The sequence below is a fragment of the Tenrec ecaudatus genome, chromosome 2 (genome assembly GCF_050624435.1).
Source record: "Tenrec ecaudatus isolate mTenEca1 chromosome 2, mTenEca1.hap1, whole genome shotgun sequence".
Lineage (NCBI taxonomy): Eukaryota > Metazoa > Chordata > Mammalia > Afrosoricida > Tenrecidae > Tenrec > Tenrec ecaudatus.
Window position 1 is genome coordinate 89,933,076 of NC_134531.1, and position 25,273 is coordinate 89,958,348.

Below are 25,273 nucleotides of genomic sequence, written 5' to 3' on the forward strand. Positions count from 1 at the left end.
TGCATGATTTAAAATCAGGAAAGATGTGAGACAGGATTGTCTCTGCCCACCCTGCTTATTCAAGCTGTGAGAGGTGCTAATAATCAGAGGAGTGGGATGAAATGAACCAGAATTCTGTATCAGGCCTAGCTTTGAGGGTGCTCAATAGGAGGAGGGCCAGGACCACCATATAGTTACTTTATAATGGCCTCTTTGCTTTATTATTACATGTATTAATGTGATGGGTGTGGTCTACCTTTGTGAATGAATGTTACTGGAAATTTTCTCCTATCACTAAAGTCCATTTGGTAACCTAAATAGGTCTCAATCATTTAACAGTTTAATCTGTACAAATTCATAACACATGAAACGTGGTTAGGAGCTGGTCTATCCTGGTATATCTTCCTTTTCTCAGCACTGAATTAACTTCACTACCATTGGATAAATTGATGATACTAATCATAATTACCTTATGCCCCAGGGAGAGGATTGACAGTGTTCTCTGTCAGAAAATGATAATGAGTCGTGTAAAGTGAACCAGAGACATATATAAACCATAGCTATGTGAATGGATTTGGGGTTTATACTTAATTTTAGCCTCAATCTAAGAACAATTAATTCTTATGACATGGCCCTACTTGCTGCTTGCCTCATGAAGAGCACTGAAGGGTGTAACAGCAAATGTGGGGAAGAAAGCAGATTGTGCCCAGCTCTCAAAAAAAATAGCATCTAGGTTCTTAAAGGCTTGTCTTCATACACTTAGGCACCTATGTGAGGCATCAATTAAGTCCATATGGAAGGAGCAAACCGGGCTGCGTGGACCATGGATGACAAATTTAAAAATATACATCTAAAGAAGGGAATGGTATCAGAGCTTCAATTGTGAACTCACAATTTGCAAGTCGATGGATGACAGTAGGAGCCCAAAATTCCTTTGCAGGGTCCCTTCATAGATTAAGTCTCTGTGAATTCCCTCTGATCACAGTTGTGGGATGTGAATCGCCTTGCTATCAGAGAGTATTATAAACTCAACTATGGCAGATGTAATTAAGTCAAAATGTAATAACCTGATCATTTGCTCTCCCCTTTGACCTGTTTTGAATATGTTTTGAAGATTTCCTGCTTTTTTTTCTTATTGAGTTTTTTTTCTGTGGTTTATTTTGTTATTGTTGTTGGGCTTTAAAAAAACTTTTTCCAGGAGGGTTAGGGGGAGATTTGGGGGAGAATGGGAGAAGTGATCGCAGTGGTCAACATATAAACAGCCCTCCTACCCTGGATGACAGACAACAGAAAACTGGGTGAAGGGAGACAGCGGTCAGTGTAAACTATGAAAAAAATAATAATTTATAAATTATCAGGTGATCATGAGGGAGGGAGGGTGGAGGAGGGTGTGGGGGAATGATCTTATACCAAGGGCTCAAGTAGAAAAAAAATGTTTTGAAAATGATGATGGCAACAAATGTAAAATGTGCTTGACAAATGGATGTATGTGTGGATTTTGATGAGAACTGTAAGAGCCCTGAATAAAATGAATGTATTTTTTTAAAGTTTTCCCGTTTTCTTCTTTTTTTCCCCCCTTTTTGGTATGTTTTCTGGTATATGAGATTCAAGACAGGTAAATCTGTAGTGTCAGTAATTGTATTAATAGCTTATTGGAGGTATGGAAGAGGAGGTTGGGAGGAAATGGCAAGCTAAACATGAGTATAAAAAGGAGGAAAGTACTCTTGAACTGATTGTATTGATGAAATAACTCTTCTTAATATGACTGAATTCCAGAAGTATATATGTTATTTATATATTAATAAAACTATTTTAAAATAAGAATACTGTATCAAGATTGGAGGATTAACAAGTGGAGATATGCAGATGACATAACTTTGCTTGCTGAAAGTGAGGAGGACTTGAAGCACTTGCTGATGAAGATCAAGGACCGTGGCCTTCAGCACGGATTACAAGGCAATGTACGGACGACAGACCCAAATCCTCACAACCGGACCACGAGGTAACATCATACTAAATGGAGACAACATTGAAGTTGTCGAGAATTTTGGCTTGCTTGAATCCACAATCAATATTTAATGAAGCAGCAGTCAAAAGATTCAAAGACATGCTTTATTGGGTACATTTCCTACACAAAACCTCTTTCGAGTATTGCAATCAAGGCTGCTATTTGATGAATAAGGGGCCTGTGACACAAACCTTCGTATTTTTGATTGCTTCATCTGCATGTGAAAATTGGACACTGAATAAGGAAGACTGAAGAATAACTAATTTACTTGAATCTTGGTGCCGGAAAATAATATTGAAAGTACCATTGTCAGCCAAAGAACAAACATCTATCTTGGAAGAAATACGACCAGAATGTTCTCTACAGATAAGGATGGTGAGACTTCATCTCATATACTTTGGACAGGTTTTCAGGAGAGACCAGTCCTGGAAGAAGGACATCATGCTTGGTGAAGTAGAGGAGCAGAGAAAGAGAGAAAGCTCAACAAGAGGAACTGACGCAGTGGCTGCAACGATGGCTGAAACGGAAGGATGATTGTGAGATTGGCACAGGACTGGGAAATATCTTGTTCCATTTTTCATAAGTTGCTATGAGTTGGAACTAATTCGATGGCTGAATCAGAGATAACAGCACTGCATGCACAGTTGCCTGTTGATCTTCCCTCTGGCATTGCTGTGATGCGGGGTGGTATGCCGCGAGTGATTCAAGCACTAACAGGGTTATTCATGGTTTCAGCAGTTAACAGACTAAGAAGAAGGGTGCCGTCATTTACTTCTGAAAACTTAGTCAATGAATATGCACAGTGACAATAACCATGCACTTAAACAGAAACCACTGTGAGAATGGTAGGGGATCAGAATATCTTGGTCTATTGCAGATAGGGTCACTATGATTCAGAACTGACAGTGTCACCACACAACGACTTCATGCATTGAAATATGTACGTATACATCTTTTCATTGAAGAAAAATCTAAATGAGTGAATTCTTTTAAACGGGCTTAGGCATATGGCACCAATTAATTGTCCATGAAGTTTTTCTTTTAACCAAATTGTGATGGAACAACTGCACATTCAATTAGAAAAAAGAACTGAAATGTTTACATCATATCGTTTACGAAAATTTAACTGGAAATTGATCATAGTCCTAAAGTGTATAGAATGTATCGAAAAGCCAATATGAGATACACAAGCATAAACAGGTATAGTGGTACACATATATATACACTTTGTGTGTGCTATATACACAAGGTGGAACCAAAAAAACCAGATTTGTTTTTACCAAGGCTATATATTTAAACTTTTTTTTTTTTTTACAAAACTACCTTATCACCTACAAAGTATTCCCCATTACACTTAACACATGTGTCAAATCTGCGATTCCATTCTTGGAAGCATTTTTCAAACTCATCTGTTTGGATGGCTGACAGCAACTCCCTCGTTTTTTACATCACCTCTGCTGTGTCTTCAGACAGCTGTGCTTTCATGTCCCTCTGCATTCATAGAAACAAAGAGAAGCTGAACAGAGCAAAGTCAGGTGAATAGCGTGCATGGAAGAAAAGAGGCATGCCATTTTTTGCCAAAAACCAGTGCACAGAGATGGCTGTGTGAGCAGGTGCAAAACCAGTCCCCAGTCTTCCACAAATCAGGCCTTTTTATCACACGCTGTTATGCAATCTTTACAGAACCTCTAAATAGAAAGCTTGATTAACAGTCTGACTTGGAATGAACTGCAAATGCACTATCCTCCTCACATCAAAAAACAAATGAGCATTGTCTTGGTCCTCGATTGCACTTGACAAGATTGGGGGGGGGGGAGGGCCGAGGTGACAGTGATGTCTTCCACTGGCTTAATTGATGTTTGCTTTGGGGGTTGACTGAAGAGCACCATGTCTCTTCACCAGTAATGACCTTGGGAAAAAGTCAGGGTCACTTCAGAGCTGTTCTTTCAAAGCACAGCTTGTTTCCAGTCAACACGCTTTTTTCCTGGTCAGTCAGAACCTGAGGCACAAATTTCACAGTGACCCTTGTCATTCCCAAATCTGTTATTAAAATTCACTGAACAGAGCTTCAAGATAGTCCAGATAACTTTCCCGTCTTGATGGCCCGTCACTGGTTTTCAAGAACAAGTACACGAATTTTGTTGACATTTTCAATTGTCTGGAAAGTTGACAGACGTCCAGAACAAGGTTAGTCATCAACATTTCTCCTTTTCTGAAATGAGAAAACCACTCGTACACTTAAGTCTTTCCCATAGTGCTGTCCTAGTAAGAGCTGTGTTCAACATCACACCAGTTTCTGCAGCATTTCTCCCAAGCAGGAAACAAAATTTCATAACTGCATGCTGTTCTCTTAAATAGACAATTCCAAAAAAAAGAGGTAGAGGGAAATTGCTTATACAAAAAAATTCACTATGACCAGAGAGAATCCTCCCGCATGACTGACTCAGTGTGAGTTGCTTGATGCTTGCCAAGGGGGGAAAATGCATGCTATAATAACTGCCCCCAGCAGATCTTTTTCCAGGTTTGTGGGGGGGGGATACCCCTTGTATAATCGTATTTTTAATGAACATCATAGGTATCATAGTTAAAGAAGCTTCCTAGACACATTCAAACAAATCCTGGATTCCTTTATTGACTCGGACCTTTGTCTCAGATCCCAGCTTAATTAATAGGAATAACAGCTCATCAAGATAATGTTCTACCTCCTAGTTTTCTGAATAGTGTTTGGGGTCTTCAAAGCTTAGCCTGCTTTCCATTTCTCTGTGGTTCCCAACCCTTTGAACGATGTTCTTGGGTAGATGTTGCTCTTTTAATCTTAAGCGATGTTAACTTGGGGGTATGTTCAGTTCCATATCTGAAGGGCGACGGAGGACTAAGGTCGACTAATCTTGAAGTCCTCACCAATCTTTCTGACCAGTAATCCTGGACTTCCACCTTTAGCACCTCATATGTCACCTCCTGAAATGGTGTAATGTTAACTACTTCTTTTTGGTGTCGCGACTCTGTGTATTTGTTCCATTTTCTTTTGATGATTCCTATATCATTCAAAATTTTGCCTATAGGATCTTTGAAGACTGGACCTCAAGCCTTGAAAAATTCCTCAGTTCTTTCAGTTGAAGACATGTCAAGCATTTTTTTCCTTTCTGGTTTTCTAATTCTACATCTTCGCACATTTCGTTATATATTTGGCTTTGGCTCTTCAAGCTGTTCTTTGAAATTTTATCTTTAGATCATTGACTTCATCATTTCTTCCATTTGCTCTAGGATGAAGTGCAAGCTGCATGGAATGCCTTAGACAAAAACAATCTCCAGGAATTGGTGGAAACCCCACTAAAATGGTTCAGAAGGCTGAACAGGTGCTGGAAGCGCTCACTCATCTAAGCCAGGAAATTTAGAAGACAGCTACTTGGCCACCTGGAAGAGATAAATATGTGTGCCCATTCCAAAGAAAGTCAACCCAACAGCATGTTCAAACTATGGAATGATATCATTGACATCGCACACAACTAAATGTACTGTTGCAGCAGTACACTGACAGGGAAGTTCCTCCTGTCCCAGAAGTTCATGCCTGATTCAGAAGAGGCTGTGGAACAAGGAATATCATTGCTGATGTCAGATAGATCTTGCACCAAAGTAGAGAATACCAGAAAGATGTTTACTTGTGTTCCTTTGACTACATATGCAAAGTCAATCAACTGTTATGACCATAATTAACTGTGGATAAACTTGAGAAGAATGAGAATTCCAGAAATCTTCATTGTACTCATGAGAAATTAGTACACGGATAAAGAAACAGTTGTGCAAACAGAACAAGGGAATGCTGCATGGTTTAAAATCACCAAAGGTGTGCGACAAGGTTGTAGCCTCTCACCATACTTGTTCAATCTGTATGGTGAGCAAATTATCTGAGATGCTAAATTATATGAAGGAGAATATGACAATAGGATTGACATAATCTTGCTTGCTGAAAGGGAGGACAAACTGAAGCACTTACTAATGAAGATCAAGGATTGTAGCGTTCAATATGGATTACAAGTCAATGTAAGGAAGACCAGACTCCTCACAACTGAACCAACAGGCAACATCATAATAAATGGAGAAAGGATTGAGGTGAGGTTGTCAAGGATGTTGTCTTATTGGATCCACAATCAATGCTCGTGGAAGCAGCACTCAAGAATTCAAGATACATTACATTAGGTAACGTATGCTGCTGAATAAGCCCCCCTTTGACTGTAGAAGAGCCAGGATGTTACTTTGAGGACTAAGGTGCCCCGGACCCAAGACATGATATTCTCCATTGCATCACCTGCATGTGGAAGTTGACATTGGATAAGGAAGATCACAGAAGAATGGATGCATTTGAATTGTGGTGCTGGAGAAGAAGATCGAAAGCCCCATGGACTGCTAAGAGGACAAACAGATATTTCTGTAACAGAAGAAGGAACTTCACCGTATATTTTGCACATACTTTCAGGAGAGCCCAGACCCTGGAGAAGGGCATCATGTTTGAGAAAGTGGAGGGCAGTGAACAAGAGGAAGGCCTTCAACGAGATGGGTCGACACAGTGGCTGCATCAAGGATGACGCAGCGGGTCATGTTTTGTTCTGTTGTGCGCGGGGTTGCTATGGTTTTGAGCCGATGTGATGGCATTGAACAACAACAACAATAACTTACAGTCTCTTCCCACGTCCACTTGATCTTTTCTTTCTTTATTGTCTTTTTATTGGCCTTTTCCACTCTCCGTGAGTGATTTCCTGGATGTCCCTCCACAGCTCATCAGGTCTCCTTAGTGTTGCTGATGCTGAGCTTCTCCGGGTTCTCCGCCCACAGATGTTGTCAATTTTGTTCTGTGCATTCCATCTGAAATCATCTACACGTATAGTTGCTGTTTGTGTTATTCAAAACAGGTATTTGCTATGAACAATTCTTTCACGTGATCTCTAGCTTTGTTTCTGTCACCAAGGCCATATTTTCCAACTGTCCCTTTTTGTTTTCAAATTTTGCACTTCATCATCAGTAATTATCAATGCATCTTAATTGCATGTTTAATCAATTTCCAACTGAAGTCATTGGCGGTACTCTTTTTGTTTTGTTTTGCTTTGGTAGTCTCTTGTATAATGGTTTTATTGATTGGATTTCCTTTACAGCAGAAAGATAAGATCCTATAACAGACAGTACTGTGCTTCAAGATTGGTGCTGCGATGTCGTTCTTAACCATGAAAGCCACACGATTCCTCATGGTTGTGTTATTCCTGACACAGTTAATCATTTGATTTTCTGATTCAAAGTGGCCAATATCAGTCCATTTCATCTTACTGATGCCTATGACATCAATCTTCATGCATTCGGTTTCTTTTTTGACCACTCTATATATTCATGGGTAGATTCCCATTTTCCTTCCCATACCCGTTTAATCTATGTGTGTGTGTTAGCCTGGGTTGACTAGAGAAACAAATCCAGGGAATCACTCATATGTGTGGAAGAGAGAACTTTATATCAAAGAGCAATTGTCCTTTAGGAAAACACTCCAGCCCAGTCCAGATCTAGTCCATAAGTCTAATATCGGCCCATATGTCAATACTAGTCCATAAATTCCTCTTTAGACTCATGCAGCCACACAATAATGCTGAATGCAGAAAGATCACAAGTGCTAGAAGAATGGATACATTTGCTCAAAGTACAGCCAGAATGCTCCTTAAAAGTGAGGATAGCAAGTCTATTTTATTACAGTTCTTATAATAGAGGGGATATGACCAATAGATGATGTTTTTCCCCCTTCGCAACTAACTTTTCTCTGTGCTTCAACTTAAAATTGTGGCTACAGCTTCCTGACTGCCATCATAAGAAAGTTAAGGAGTCACCCTGAAATAAAAAGTCCATGGCTCTTGTTCAGCTTATGAGCCCGTGAAGAACCTCTGGCTCTCAGGAACATAAAGTAATAGCCCAGAGAAGCAGTCATCACAGAAATTCAAACCCACATGGTTAGAGGGGAGGTGAAATGCGGGCCGTGCTAATACCAGCCTGACTCCTTTGCTGGGAACTCTTATCTTGTTCTGTATTTACCCATTGCTGTATTTAGAAAAGATTAAATCAAAACTGTGAAATTAAAACATGATGAGTGACAGTTCTGAGCGACAACAGCTGTGGCATTAGATTGTCATCATGTCAAGCCTGCAATGTGTATTTCAGGTCACTTTTTTCCACTGGCGCTGGTCCGGGAGGACAAGAACGGTCTTTCTATTGGGTAGTCTCTAAACCACCTGTTGTCTCTATGGGGTAACAGATTAATAGCATTTAAATGGGAAGTGGGCCATTTCAATGTTCTGGGTTGAATAGGGTCGTCTCAGAGCACTTACCTTTAGAAATTTAAGCAAACTGTTATTTGTTGTTACCTGCAATAATAACCATGTGTGATACAGTTCCCTAGTAAGTAATGAAAATCTTAAACCTTTACAACCACATACTTTAACTATGCATCTTAAATTAAAGAGTTTTAAAATGCTGTTTTCTGTTATATTAAAAAGATATATTTTGAAGTATCTATAATAATATATAACCAAATAAACCTAAAGTACCCAATGAATTCAAGACATACAGGATACATATCCACCCCCATTCTTGGTGAATGCATAATTTAATGAAACTAAGATTTTCAATAAAATGATATTAATGACGATCACTTAAATATCAATATGTGGATAAACTTAATGCGGTGTCCTGAAGGTGAAGTGCTCAACTGATAACTAGAAGGTTGGTGGTCTGAATGCAGACAGTATCTCGATGGGAATAATACCTGGTGATCCACAGCCTAGTTACTTACTCTGTGGACTGAATCTACTCTTACAGATGGGAGCTATGAGTCTAAATCAATTTGATAGCGCCTAACAACACCACCAAACTGTGATATGCTTATATAATGGAATGCTATCAACAACCAAGAGAAACAAACTACTCACGTGTTCAAGAAGATAAATGAATCTCAAATGCATTATGGTGAGTGAAAAAGTCAAACTCAAAAGATTCCTGATTTCACTTCCATATATATATAGTGTATGAAAAACTATGGAGATAGAAACAGGTCAGTGATTACTTTTTCTCACATACTTTGGACATGTGGTCAAGAGAGGCCTGTCCCTAGACAAGGACAGCATGCTTGGTAAAGTTGAAGGGTAGCAAACAAGAGAAAAGTCCTCTACAAGTTGGATTGCAACAATAGGCTCAAACACAAGAACCATTATGAGGATGACGTAGGACAGGCAAGTGTTTTGTTCTGTTGTACCTAAGGTGTTTATTAGTTGGGACCTACAACAAAACCTTCCCTAATAAGCCCCACAATTATGAGTATTATCTGTGAATTTTATGTGGCCATTGCAAGGTGTGGTAGTTACATAATCTGGTGTCAACTTGAGACTATTAAGAGTAAAGGGGTGGAGTTTAGCCTGTCAATCAGGTCTCAGCTTGATGACCTCATTTGCAGCTGCTGAGAAGATATACAGCTCACTGGAGGCCAGACCCAGACACTCTGCTTGTCTTCCTGTTGACAAACCACATGGAGCTATACTGATGGAACCAGAGCCCTGGAGCTGGAGGACTCACATGGAAACCTCTGCCAGCGCTGAGATGCTTCCACCACTACTGGATCCACAAGACTTTCCACCCATTGACCTGTGATCTTCCTGCATTTGGCGTCATTGCATGTGTTGTGTGAGTCTAAAGAGGAAGTTGCAAACTGGTATGGAACATATGAGCTAATATCAGACTTTGGACTTGATCTGGACTGGGCTGGGATGTTTCCTTAATATACAATTACTCTTTGATATAAAGTTCTTTCTTATACCTATATGAGTGTCACTGAATTTGGTTCTCAAGTCAACCTGGAGTAACACACAAGGGATTATCAAACCCAGCAGAGAAGTAGAGTGTCATGGGATGGACAGTCAGAAGAGGGTAAAGGAAGATGGAGAGTGGAGACTTGCTTGACCTGTATTTCATAGACATAGTCCTTGGGCGGATGTGAACTTGAACTCACCTTCCACCTTTGAAGCTGGAGGAGGACAAATGTGGATACCATGACATTTTTCCAGCAACAGTGGGTATGGTTCCCTGGTGGCATAGTGGGTTGCACATAGAGCCAGTACCTACAAGGTCAGTAGTTTGAACACATCAGCTCATTCATTGGAGAAAGACAAAGCTTTCGGCTCCAGTAAATATTTTTAGCTTTGGAAACTGTTCGCTGGCAATTCCAGTCTGTCCTATTGGGTCACTATGTGTCAAAATACATTCAAATTAAGTGAGACTGATTTTTTTTTAATGGAAGCAGCCTGCCATATATTTTTCTCAAAGAGTTGCTAGTGGACTCAAACCACTGACCTGACAGTTAGCAGTCAAGCATTGAACCACACTCCACTAGAACTTTCTTCCCCCTAGATAGTAATTCACTTTCATCAAGTTGATTCTAACTCCTAACAAACTTGTAGGGCAGAATAAAACTGTCCCTGTGGGTTTCTGACGCTATAAATCTTTAGTGGAATAGACAGCCTCATCTTTCTCCCACAGAGCAGCTGGTGGGTTTGAACTTCTGACCTTGTGGTTAGCAGTCCAATTTATAATCCAATATGCCACCAGAACTCTTTTGTAAATGGGAGACATCTGATGATGATTATTATTATTTGATGAGAAAGATAGCACTGAATGTGGTTGAAGAATGCACAGCTTGATGAAGGTAAATGCTGTAACTAAGAAGTACACCGAGGAAGGGATCTGACATATATAATTTTTGCCACTGCATAAGCAACCAAAACCTCTGTGCAGTTCTATGCAAATATTTTCATATGCATATGTATGTGCATATATACTCCTATGCATATATATTCATCAGTATGTATGTTTGTCCATTTATGTATTCATATATATTTTTATATGTATATACTCATACTATGTGTGTGTATACATGTATATATATAATAAACAGAGTAGTGTACATATTTATTGATAGCTTGGTCTACTGGAATAACATAGTTAAATAAAATCTATGTACTATACCTTGCAAGTGACCATCTAAGAGATCACGATCAGTCTTTACTTACCCAAAGGAGAAGTAAGGAAAGCCAAGACTCAAAAGAAGCTTGTACAGCAAACTAACAGCCTGTGTGAGCCACTGTCTTATCTGTCCTGAGACCAGAACTAGATGAGGTCCAGTTACTGACACTGAACATTCTGATTGGGAGCCACAATAAATGTATCCTGATAGACTAGCAGAAAAACAAAGCGGAACTGAAATTCTTTAAAAATCCAGACTTAAACTGGACCAATTGAGATTAGACCATTAAATATTTAAGTAAGAAATCCTATGGAAGTCTTTATATAATCAGGACATCAAAGGATAATGTTGTTCTTCTAGGTAAATAGCACACATTCAGTAACTGTCACTTTTGCCTTGGGTCAGAAATGCTGAAAGATTGATATCCCAACTAATACAAAGTCCTCACCATGACATTCCCGATGCACTATCATTTCTAACGACTGCTCTTTCCACCCCAGTCAAATGAAAGCACACCCACCCTGCGATGCCAGCAGACACAGAGGAGAACTGGGCGGACTATGAGGGCGAAGAGAAGGGACTCAGAAGAAGTTAAACTTAATCAGTAGAAGTGAAAGAAAACCAAACGCTGACAAAGTACATGTTTAGTAGCGCCAGTATTACAGCTTTGAGCTGGTCTTATTTTTTTTTTTGCTTGCCAAGAAAAGGTTGCATTTAGCCTGTAATGACAGGGATTCTGTTTCTATTTTTCCCATTGACCCCTTGGTAGAATGGCTCTAGTTGGAAACTTTCATCTAATCCCCTTAGTATTTCAAACAATATGAACCCCACACTGATGAATTGGTGGCACCGTAAGTGCCTCGGAGTGATGTCCACAGATGGCCGAGTAAGAGGGATTCCTCTTTGGCACGCGCTGCCATCGGGGTGGCTCGGCAGCAAGAAGGACTCCATTTGAAGGACAACCAGGATCACTGGGAAATCAGCTGAAACAAAACTGAAAAGAGCTTTGTTACATTTCATGAATACGTATTTTGTTTTTCATGAATGCAGACTATTATTTCAGGTTGTCTTAGTGGGATGGCCGTAGGCAGCATGCGTTCTCTCATTAATGTTTTTATACTAGCTACGTTTCTTTGATTGGGAACAATACAAACCAACTGGGCTAAACCTTAGTCTCAAAAAAATTAAATATACTAACATATTTGTAAAACTAAAATAGAATAGACATTAAAATTTTTCAATTAAAAACTAAAAATATAATTATAATATTAGTAATATGTGGCAATATACCAATTAGCTCATAAAACAAGGGAAAGAGTTAAACAATCGAGTTAACCTGGGAGAATTGGGAAATGGAGAAGTCAATGATCTGGATTCTGTGGCCATGGTAGTGAAAAATAGAAATATAAAAATCTGGTTGGCTGATGTCTGTGCATTACATGTGACTGACTTCGCTTTAAACATCTCATTTTTGAGATGACACTCTGGAGTTAAGTGTACAGGACATAGAACAGAGTCCTGGTGGACACTGTGGGTTAGGTCTTGGGATACTAATCCTAAAGTCAGCAGTTCAAGACCCGAAGTTGCTTCATGGGAGAAAAAGGATGTTCTCTGCCTTAGTCTGCTCTCCTAAACTCCATACAGGGCTGCTGTGAGTCAGATTGACTTGCTGACTGTGTGGCTGGCGGCTTGGTTGTTTTTTTCATGGAGGACTTGGAAGTTACTGCTGGAGAGAGCAGCTCTCTTGTGCTCCATGGGGTCACTATGATTCAGAATTGACTGGATGGCGGTGAGTCTTTTCTTTAACATTTCTCAGTAATAGTCATAGAGATCTTAAACATATGGACCACCCACGGACTCCACAAATTCTTAAGACCTTTAACTGTCATCATCAGTCCCCCTCCCCACAAAAGAATTCACTTCAGAGGACAGCACTGAAGCTATAGCTCAGGGAGAGGGACCTGTCTGATCAGAACACACAGGAGCAAATGCAGGGGGAGGAAGAGAGAGTGGAGCACAACCTGGCCCACCAAGCCTTGCAGACAATATTCCCGTTCAGAGCAGCCAAAGCAAGACAGGATGTCCCTCACTGACCCATAGCACTATGGGGAAAACACTGGAGACACAGTGTGGGAATTGTGCCCGAACTGACCCCACCACACTGAAGCAAAACAGTAAGTGCATGCAACAGAACAGCAAAGAGAACAGAGCAACGAAATCCCCAGGGAATACCAAAAATAGACTTTGGGACCAGGGCGTGGCACCCCAACAGACTAGACCTGAAAACGCTCCTAAAGGTCAACAAACAGACCTTGAACTATTTACAGGCTTTTCTTGCTTTCTTTTCTTTTTGTTTTTTTTTGTTTTCTTTTGTTGCTTTGTTTCCTCTGTCTTGTTTTTTGGGCATATTGTTATCTCTGCAGGTCTATCTAGATAAGATAGGCGGGATAAACAATCTGGAGGAGAAAACAACGGACCGGTGGTTCTGGGGGGACATGAGACAGGGACAAGTGGGGGAAAGGAAGTGGGTGTTAACAAACCCAGGGACAAGGGAACAACAAGTGATCGAAAATCGATGGCAAGGAGGATATAGGAGGCCTGGTAGGGTTTGATCATGTAAAAAATTCAATAGTGGCTTAATCTATGTGGGAATCTGCATATGGATTTGGGGCTGTCACTGACATCCCATAGCCTTTGCAAACCAGGATGCTCAGAATTGAAGCTCTAGACAGGTAATAGTCATTGTGTTTGATATATTAGAAATGAGCAAACCCCTTTCATTCTGGCTGAACTAACACTATTTTATCTCTTTGAATATTTTCAGGAATTACATAATTCAATTCTCATGGGAATTTGGGGCACAACACAAAGCTGAACTGAATGACATCATGTCACCTTCTGGTTGTTTGGCACTTTTTCTCTTTACCTTCTATGGTTGTTTACTGAACTAACAAATAAGGGAATAAATATGGAATATTTCATCCAAAGTGTAATGAGCTTTATGAAATGAATAAATAAATATTACAAGTATTGTGCCATCTAATTTTTATACCTATGACAGAATGAATATTACTATGAGTGCTTATAATGTGCTGTTGAGTACATGAATGTTAAAAAGGAGTAAGGAAGGTAAATTTGTGATTTCCATACTGGGTGAATGCCCAATGCCCACCTTAGGGAAAACCCTGATTACAGGAGCCAGTTTAGCAACCAGTTGGCTGGGCACAAAAAAAATTAAGCATTGGTTCCACAGAACTGGTGTGAGCCAGATAACTCCCACCACTGCCGGTGGCAAATCAGCTGAATCCCACCCTTGCCTATAGGGTCACTATGAGTTTTCATTGACTCCATGGCAGTGAGTATGGTTTGGTTTTGGCTTTTTACTTTACCAAACATGATGTCCTGTTCCAGAGATTGGTTTCTCCTGAAAACATGTCCAAAGCATGTGAGATAAAGTCTTGCCATCTTTCCACCAAGGAGCCTCCTGGCTCTACTTTTTCCAAGACAGTTGTTTGTCCTTTTGGCAGTACACGGTATTTTCAATATTTGCCAGCACTGCCGTTCAAATGCTTTCATTCTTAGGCCAGACTCCAAAATACAGATGTAGACAGACTCTTTGGGGAGGGGATAATGAAACCTAAATCCTTAACTGGTTTACCAGAGATGCCTCAGTATGTACTCGCTGGTTTAAAAACTACCAACAACCACATGGGGCTGTGAGACTCACAGAGACCTTATGGAAAGGCATGGGATCCTTCTCCTACAGAGAAAAGATGCTTAAGGATAAATCACACAGGCAGATAAAAGTGAAGAATATTTCAAGTAAAGATGTCAATCAAGAAGCAGTATGGAAATATCTTTAAATAATAGTTTTGTTGTTAGATATTATTTAATAGTTTATTAATATTCTTCAACTCTTTTAATCTAGTTTTGTGTACCTCTTTTATTGTTATTATTTAAGTATTGACTGTATATAATAATAAATATATATATATATATATATATATATATATATATATATATATATATATATATATATATATATATATATATATATACCGGTTATTAGGCCAGCAAGCCAGTTTTTAAATTATTTGGATCCCATCATTGCCTATAGGAAAGGTTGGAAGCCCTCCTGTGGCTTTCCTAGACTGTAATTCTTTACCGGAGTAGAAAAACCTCATCTTTTTCCTGCTGAGTAACTGGTGGCTTTGAACAGCTGACCTGGAGGTTACCAGCCCAGCAAGTAAACCTTTGACTAGATGGATTGACACAGTAGCAGTGACAATGGGCTCATTACGAGGACGACCTAGAGCCAGGGGTGTTTCTCTCTGTTTTATGGAGGATTGTGTCGGAATGACACTTTTAACATAAGATTAAGAAAGAACGCGGATGTCCACGTTGCTGATTCAGGTGGCCCAAGGACTGCAGTTGGAGAAACGCGGCTTCTCTGATTTGACACCTATTCAGCGCCGCGAGAGGCTGAAAGTGAACGTGGAATCTAATCAAGCAACTGAGATTGCAGATAAGTGCCTGTTATGAGTGTCCCGGGGTTAGTACAGCAGCAGTCAGTCAACGCCCGCACAAGACGCCAAGTCCCAACCTGATTTGCGTCACTGTAATCGTGGTTTGTGCCAAGGTTCGTGCACCAGGCATACCGAAAAGATAATCTCCCACCGTGTGGGAAAAAGCAAGGTGAGAGCTTGGTACCGGACCGCAACAAAATCCGACTTGAGGTCACCAGTAAGTCCCGCCGGAAGGGCTGTGTCGGGGCTCCGTCCCAACGTGCCTTTGGCGGCAGAGCGCATCGCTGGGCTGCCTTTGCCCTTCAAGTCAGAGAAGCGCAAAGCAGCAAATTCCCGGCACGGCTGGCATCCAGAGGCGTCAAAGGCGCCCTGCTCTGGGGCAGGCGACGGGCGGTGTGCTTTGCAGGAAGGCACTGGGGGAGAAGCCGCGGGCGGAGCAGCTGACGGCGGGGAAATCCACCGCGCGGCGTCCGGTGAGTCAGCGCTGAGTCACGCTCGCTCGCGCGCGGCGCTACGTGCGGCGGCGCGCGCCTCCCGGGCCTGCTCCGGGCCGCGAGGGCGGGGCCGCGAGGGCGGGGCCGCGAGGCGGGGCCGCGAGGCGGGGCCGCGAGGGCGGGGCTCGCTCCGGGAGCGCGCACCTGCACGCACCTGGGCTGCTGCTCGGGCCGTGGTGGCCGCGGAGGAGGCACCGGTGCGGGGCTGTCCGGGTTGCTGCGGATGCCGGCATCCCACGTGTTTCCTCCCCTGCCCCTCGGAGATCCGCTCGCTCTCGCCTCCGTGTCGTCGGGGTGACGGTGGTTTGGTTGCGTGTTTGTGTTTTTTCTTTTCTTTTTTCCTGGCAGGGAAACAACACCCTGGTCTTTTTATAGTTTGCGTTGTTGGAAGGAAGGAGGCACAGGAAGGACACACGAATCAAGCATGTGCTTGAAAACCGTGCAACGAGTCTTCATACAGCTTTGGAGTCGAAGCAGTACAATGATGGAGCCATGGCTGGAGCTGTGAATGCGGAGGGATGGGAACAAGATAACTCTTGTGATTGGCTGTTTGTTAGTAAAACACCATTCTACACTATAGCCTAACCCGCCTAGCCCAATCACCTTCCCGTAATTAAGATATGTTAAAAACTGCAGATATAATCCAGAAGTGAATGCGAGGTTGGTCGCACGTGTCTTAACAGCGAGCCTGCTGTCTTGACGTGCACAGGATACTCCGTTGTCTTCTCAACGCTGGTGGCAATGATTAAATCCAGTCTGAAAGTGATAGCAGGTATTTTGTCCTTATATGGAGCGAGCTAGTCACTGACAGTCACTGTGCAGGTGGGATAATGACGGGTGGGCACAGTTTGAGGCTGCTTTTCAGGACACAGACTGGGCCTTTAAAGGCCGGTGTGCCAGCTGTTGCCAAGGGGTTTGCTTCTTAAGAGACTGCTCTTCCTCCTCATCCCCATGTGCTGGTGCCATGATGCAAAACAGAAGCATGTTCTTGTATTTTGACTTCTTTGCTCAAAGGAAAGGAGACAAGTAATTAGAGGTTGGACTGACTCGCCCGAGGTATAGCAATGCATGACTACGCACTGGGTTAGTGGAGGGAAAAATCACCAAACAAACTCAGGTAGCATAAGGAAACGTGAAAATGGAAGGGATGGTGAGCATTCAGAAATGAAAAATGAGCAGTTTGGGTCATAAATGGAATCTGAAATACTTAGTGTGTTAGCCTTCAAAAAAGAAGTGTCAATTTATTCCTCCATAATATATTGGAAAACTTGGCCAAGTCTATACAGTATTTGGTGTTTACAAAGCTCTGCCTCATTAGGATTCATTTTTCTTCGCTTATTGGCATATTGGCATTGCCTCAGTTGGCACTTACACAGTCAGACAAACGTCACTTTAGCAGCCAAATTCACTTTCTAACTGTGTAAACATGGACTGGTTCCTTAACTTCTCTCAGCCCCCATTTGCTCTGCTGTAGAATGGCTATGGGACTCACTGTTTCGTGGATTTGTGGGTAGGACCAAAGGAGATGATGCTTGCCAAGGTTTCGCAGATTTCCTCCCTCCAATTCTGATGCCAAATTCTCCCATGAAATCCAGCTTCTCTGATTATTTGCTCGTGTTTAGATTCTGTCCCTAAGATTGTCACTTCCTTAGAAGCAGACAGCCAATTCCTTCTTCACTGTCTGTCCTTACTCCAGGAAGCTAGCTCCACTGAAACTTGTTCACTTTGGTTGACCCTGATGGCATTTGAAATACCAGTGAAATAGATTCCAGCATCACAACTTCTCGCAAGCCACCACGGTCTGACAAACTGACAAGCAGTGGATCATAGAGAATAACGGCTTACTGTTTGATCAAAGAAAACTTCTCTGAAGAAGTGACGTTTTAATTGAAACTAGAAGGGTAAGAAGGCGCCAGAAAGCGAAAGGATTAAGTGTCAGCAGAAGGCCTGGTAAGCACAAAGACCCTGAGTCTGGAATCACCTTGACCGCTCAAGGAACAGCAAAGGGGTAGGTGGAGGGGGCGGGCAGAGAAAAAGATACGAGGTCTGAGATCCTGCAGTCTTACAGGTGATACCCAAGGGTTTGTTTCTATTTGTAAAATTGACAGTTATTGAAAAGTTTTTTCAGCAGCGAGAGGAAGGATGGGGGCTTGGCGGGGGGGGGGGTGCTCTATGGGTTGATAGCCATTGTTAGAAGCAGGTCACCGGCTGAATGGAGACTGGATTACAGATGTCAGGAATAGAGATCAAGGCCCTGGAACATGGATATGGCAAAGGAAAATGAAACCTGGTACTTTCCAAGCATTCAAAGCAAAAGCTCACTGCACTGACGATGCATTTTATTTATGGGGTTTGGAAAAGAAGGGGGACGATATCATGGGCTGACATAAGAACGAGGCCTGTCGCACAGTGGACGATAAATTGTACAGCTGACCACAAGATCCGCAGTTGGAGTCCACCCGCGTTCAGGAGACAGGGGAGGCTTTTGCCTCCTATGGAGATCGACAGCTTTGGAAACCCACAGGAGCAGTTGGACTCTGGCCTGCAGGGTAGCAATGAGTATTTGAGTGTAGTTTTTTGAACAGTGTTATGAGTCAGATCAACAGCATTGGTACCACGGTAGTCGTGTTCAACTGCTAACTGGAAAAGTTAGTAGTTTGAACTCACCAGCTACTGTAAGAGAGGAAGATTAGCTGTCTGCTTCTGTAAACATTATAGCTTTGGAAATCCAATGGGGTGGATTTTACATTGCCCTATAGTGTTACGATGTGGAGTCCTGGTGGCATAGTGGTCACAACGTGAGCAGTTCAAAACCACCAGCCTCCCCGAGGGAGAAAAATAAGACGTTCAACTACCTTAAAGCGCTGCAGTCTCAGAAAGCCCAAGGGCAGGTCCACCCTATCTTACAGGGTCACGATGAGTCAGACTCAGCTTGGTGGAAGTGAGTTTGTTTGAGTTGTAGGGTTGATATAGGTTGGAATCAGAACAACTGCCATGGGTTTTAACTGAAATAAGCGCTTTTGAGATATTCTGTTATTTAATCTGTATAACAATAATTCTGTGTGGTACCTGATATTATTCCTATTTTTAAAATCATGTTTTTGGGAGCTCATACAACTCTTACCACAATCCATACATCCATCCGTTGTGTCAAACACATTTGTACATTTGTTGCCATCATTTCAAAACATTTTCTTTCTACTTGAGCCCTTGGTATCAGCTTCTCATTTTCCCCTCCCTTCCCCCTCCCTCCCTCGTGAACCCTTGATAATTTATAAATCATTATTATTTTTTCATGTCTTACACTAACCAATGTCTCCTTTCACCCACTTTTCTGTTATCCATCCCCTTAAGAGAGGGTTGTATGTAGTTCACTGTGATCAGTTCCCCCTGTCTCCCCACACCTTCCCTTTACACTCCTGGTATGGCTACTCTCAATATTGGACCTGAGGGGTTTTTCTGTCCTGGATTCCCTGTTTCCAGCTTTTATCTGTGCCCATGTGTATACTCTGGTCTAGCTGGATTTGTAAGGTAGAATTGTGGTCATGATATTGATGGGGGTCGGGGGAGGAAGCATTAAAGAGCTAGAGGACAATTAAATGTTTCATTGGTGCTATACCGTACCCTGACTGACGTGTCTCCTCCCTGCAAACCTTCTGTAAGAGGATGTTCAGTTGCATTCAGACGGGCTTTGGGTCTCTAGTCTGCATTCCACCTCAATCACAATGATACGATTTTTTTGTTCTGGGTCTTGATACCTGATACCTGATTTTATCGATACCTCATGATCACAAGGCTGGTATGCTTCTTCCATGTGGGCTTTGTTACTTCCCAACTAGATGGCTGCTTGTTTATGTTCAAGCCTTTAAGACCCCAGACACTATATCTTTTGATAGCTTGGCACCATCAGCTTTCTTAAGCACATTTGATTAAGCACCCACTTTGTCTTCATTGATAATGTCAGGAAGGTGAGCATCATGTAATGCCAATTTAATAGAACAAAGATTTCTTGCATTGAGGGAGTACTTAAGTAGAGGGCCAACGTCCATCTGCTACCTTAATACTATACCTATAAATATATTCACATAGATCTATTTCCCCATCGTCTTATATAAATATATTTACATATGTAAATGCCTGTATTTAGACCTCTATAAATACTTTTTTCCTCCTAGTTCTTTCCTCTAATTCCTTTTACTTTCCTTTTGTTCAGCCTTCATTTGGGTTTCAGTCATTCCTCTTGGTTACATTGCCCTTGATCAAGCCCTACCAGACCTCCTACACCCTCCCCTATCTTATCTAAACGTGCAGAGACAATAATATGCACAAAAGCAAAACAGAGCAACAAAAGAAAATAAAACAACAACAAAAACCAATGACCAAAAAAAAAAAAAGCCTATTAATAGTTCAAGGTCTGTTTGTTGACCTTTAAGAGTGTTTTCCAGTCAAATCTGATGGGGTGCCATGCCTGGCTTCACAGTCTATTTTTGGTATTCCCTCGGGATTTCGTTGCTCTGTTCCCCTTGCTGTTCTGTTGCACACCCTTAGTGTTTTGCCCTGGTGTGGTGGGGTCAGATTGGCACAAGTCCCACACTGTGTCTCCAGTGTTGTCCCCCGGAAAATATGGGTCAGGGAGGGACATCTGTCCCATGGTGGGGCCGGCCCTATGGCCTTCTCTGTGCATTGTCTTCTCTGAGCAGGAAGATTGTCCTCAGGGCTTGGAGGACCAGTATGTGCTCCACTCTCTTTCCCTCCCCTCCTCATTTGCTCCTGTGTGATATGATCAGACATGTCCCTCCCCCTGAGCTATAGCTTCAATTATGCCTATTTTAAAGTAAAATCAAATAGGTAACTGAAGATACTAACTAAGAAAAAAATGCCCATCATCATCCTTGAGCAGATTCCGACTGATGGTGGCCCTTTGGGATAGATGAGTGCAGCACTATAAGATGAGCAAGGGTATGACCTTGATGAGCAGAGCCCTGGTGGTACCATGGGTTAGGTGTTGGGCTGTCAACCACAACGTAAGCCTTTCAAACCCACCAGCCACTCCGAGAGAAAACAAGGAAGTTGTCTGCTCCATGAAAACATTCTTGTTGTTCGGCCCCTGTACATATCTCCCCTGTGCACAATAGAACACAACCCTGCCCTGTCCTGCACTATGCTCAGAATTGGTCCTATGCCTTAGCGCATTGCTGCAGCCACTGTGTCAATCCCTCTCATTGAGGGCCTTCCTTTTTATCACTGTCGCTCCATTTTACTAAGCATGATGTCCTTCTCCAAGGACTGCTCTCTGCTGACAATAGGTCCTAAGTATGTAAGAAGGCTTGCCATCCTTGCCGCTAGTCTAAGGAGCACTCGGGCCTTACTTCTTAGAAAGCAGATCTGTCTGTCCTTTAGCAGTCCATGGTGCTTTCAATATTCTGCACCACAGTTCAGTGCATGGACTCTTCCTTAGTCTTCCGTATTCGATATCCAACTGTCATATGCATATCAGGCAAAGGAAAATATCAGATTTTGAGCCAAGTACTTCTTAGTCCTCAAAGTATCCTTCTTGTTTTTCAATATTTTAAAAAGGTCTTGGGTAGCAGATTTATGCAACACATCTTTTGATCTCTTGACTGCTGTTTCCATGAGCATTGATTGTGAATCCAAGCAAGACAAAACCCTTGACTTCAAACTTTCCTCCATTTATCATGATGTTACCTATTGGTCCAGTTGTGTGGACTTTGGTTTTCTTTACACTGAGTTGTAATCCAAACTGAAGGCTGCAATCCTTGATCTTCATTAGCAAGTGCTTCAAGCCCTCCTTACTCTCAGCAAGCAAGATTGTGTCATGTGTACATCACAGATTATTAATAAACCTTCCTCCAATTCTGATGCCACATTCGTCTTTATGTAATCCAGATTCTCTGATTGTTTGCTCAGTATGCAGATTGAATTCTTATCGGGAAAGGATACAATCTTGCCTCACGCCTTTCCTGATTTTAAACTATGCAGTGTTTTATTCCCTTGTTTTGCTCACTCAACTGCCTTGATCCATGTATGTGTTCCAAATAAGCACAGTGAAGTGGTCTGGAATTCCCATTCTTCTTAAGGTTATCCATAGTTTGTTGTGACCCACACTGTCAAGAAACACAAGTAAACTTCTTTCTGGTATTCTGTGCTTTGAGCCAAGATCCATCCGACATCAGCAATGATATCCCTTTTTCCATGTCCTCTTTGGAATCCAGCCTGAACCTCTGGCAGTTCCTTGATATTATAGTCCTGCAACTGTTGTTGGATGATCTTCAGGGAAATTTTATTTGCATGTGATATTAGTGATATTGTCCTATAGTTTGAGCATTTTGTTGGGTCTCTTTTCTTTGGAATGATACAGACAGGGATCTCTTCCAGTCAGTTGGCCAAGTAGTTGTCTTCCAAATTTCCTGGCATAGATGAGTGACTATTTCCAGTGCTTCTTCTGCTTGTTAAAACATTTTGATGAGTATTCCATCAGTTTCTGAAGACTTGTTTTTTCCTAATACGTTCTACTGCAGCTTGAGCTTCTTCCTGTAGCACCATTGGTTCTTGCTCTTAGGCTACCTCCTGAAATGGTGGAAGGTAGATTAGTAATTCTTTTTGGTACAGTGACTCTATGCGTTCTCTCCATCTTTTTACCTGCTTCCTGCATCATTGAGTATTGTGTCCCTAGAATCTTCCAACATTGCCTCTTGAGGCTTGGATTTTTTTCTTGAATTCTCTCAGTTTAACATACGCTGTGTATTCTTCCTTTTTGCTTTTCTACCTCTAGGTCTTTGCACATTTCCTTATAATTTACTTTGTCTTCTTGAACTGCCATTTGAAATTTTCTATTCAGCTCTTTGATTTCGTCATTTCTTCCCATTGCTAAGTTTCAGTCTTTTTCTGATACCCACTTTAGTATATTCTTTCTTTTCTGTCTTTTCAATGACCTTTTTTTTTCCGCATGAATGATGTTCTTGATGTCCCCTCAAAGCTCATCAAGTCTTCTGCCATTAGTAGTCGACGCATTGTCTGTTCTTGAGATGTTCTTGAAATTCAGGTGGGACAGATTCGAGGTCATATTTTGGCTCTCGTGGACTTGTTTTAATCATTCGTCAGCCCTAGCCTGAACTTACATATGAGCAATTAATAATCTGTTCCACAGTCCACCCCTTACCTGGTTTTAGCTCCTGATATTGAGCTTTTCCAAAATATCTTCCCCCAAATGTAGTCAATTTGATTTCTGTGTATTCCATCTGATGAAGTCCATGTGTGGGAATCACAGTATTTGTTGTTGCAAAAAGGCTATTTGCCATGAGCAAATCATTGGCCTCACAATATTCTGTCATGTGGTCTCTTGCTTCATATTTATCTCCAAGTCCATAGTTCCATCTTCTGAGGAAAGCTCTTTGCTTCCAATCTGCGTGTGACATCACCAAAATTATTAATGCATCTCGTTTGCATGTTCGATCAATGGAAGCCATTGGTAAAATTATTCAGTATATTCATCACTAGCTTTTGTGGTTGGTGTATACATTTTAATAATAATTACATTACAGTAGAACCCCTGACCTTGACGCTAATCCGTTATGGAAGGAGCATTGAGATGTGATGCATTCAAGTTCCAAATCATTTTTTCCCGTAAGAAATAACTGAACATGGATTAATCCATTCTCAGCCACCAAGTTTTTACCCTAACCTTGCCTTTTTATACAAAACATTACACAGAAATTTCAAAGTAAATAAGTTCAGAGTTAAATAATATAAATAATATAATTTAAATAAGACACAACATTTTAAACGTTTTTAACAAGATAGTATGGCCCATACCTTGAGATAGATGAGGATGTGAATCTGTGGACATGGGTGTGGAGAGGAGGGATGGAGAGAGTCACTGTTTGGAAGGGAAATCCCCTTCCTTAGTATCAACTGGTAGCTGATTTCAGTTTTTCCCTCCTTTGCCCTTTTGCACTAGGACCTGGCTGGCTTTCTCTTAAAAACTTCTGTCTAAGGTGTCTGCTTTTGATATTCTCTTCACTGTGTTCTAAGTTATCTTCAACAATATCAAGAATACGGTTAACCAGCTCCTTATCATGCTGATTTTCAAAAACCTCTTTCTTAGGACCCATGTTTTTTTAATCTAAAAACAGTACAAAAGGTCACAAAAACCAAGAAAATTATAGCAAAAAGCTTCGAACACAGGTGCAAAAGGTTTAAACAACACCTACTACCAATGGCAACTAACGCTAAGCGACGGAAACTCGAACTGCTTCTGTTTACAAAAACCACGTGCGTCGGGTCAGATTCCGATGTTTTGTTTGAGCGCTGATGCAACATTTTCTTGACATTCCGAGTCGAAATCCGATTATGTCAGGGACTGATGCGGTCAAGTACCAGGGTTCTACTGTAATTGGATTTCCTTGAAGGCAGATGGATATCATCCCATCACAGACAGCTCTGTACTTCAGGAGCAAATCTGCACTGTCCTCTTTGACAGGAAATGTCAAGCCATTCCTCTTGATGGAGTTGTTCCTGGCACAGCAAATCACATGGTTTTCTGATTCAAAGCGGCCAACACCCGTTCATTGTAGCTCACTAATGCCTAGGATACTGGTTATTATGCATTTCATTGTTAACGACTTCCAATTTTCCTAGAAGCATACTTCGCACATTCCAAGTGTGTGATAAAACTGACAGTCTCAAAATTCTGTGAGGCAGAATCAACTTGGAAGCTTGTCTAAGGTTTTAACAGTTTTTAAAGGGAAAATCCTTTGCTTTATATTTAACTTCAAAAGTTTTTCTGGTTACAAGTGATAGAAGCTAGAAATGAATGTAGGCGGGGTTCAGACTTGGGTGGATCTGTCTAATGTGAGTCAAGAGCCTCAAATTTTGTATCCATTACGTACTTCGACCATCAGCCTTTAGAATGAAAAATATCATTTGCCACTTAGTATGTAACTGTGACTAACGATGGATGTTGGGTAAGCATTGTGCTGCTCGCTGAAAGGCCAGTGGTTTAAACCCACCAGCCACCGGGTGGGAAAAAAATAAAGCTAACTGCTTCATAACGATTTCTGGCTTCAAAAGAAGGCCGTGTGACACATGCAGAATGATGCAGGGGCGAGCCTGGGAACACAGTGGCTAAGTGCCTATGCACTTGACTACTAACTCAAACGTCGGTGGTTTGAACGGCCCTGAGGGAAAAGATGCCCCAAATTCCATG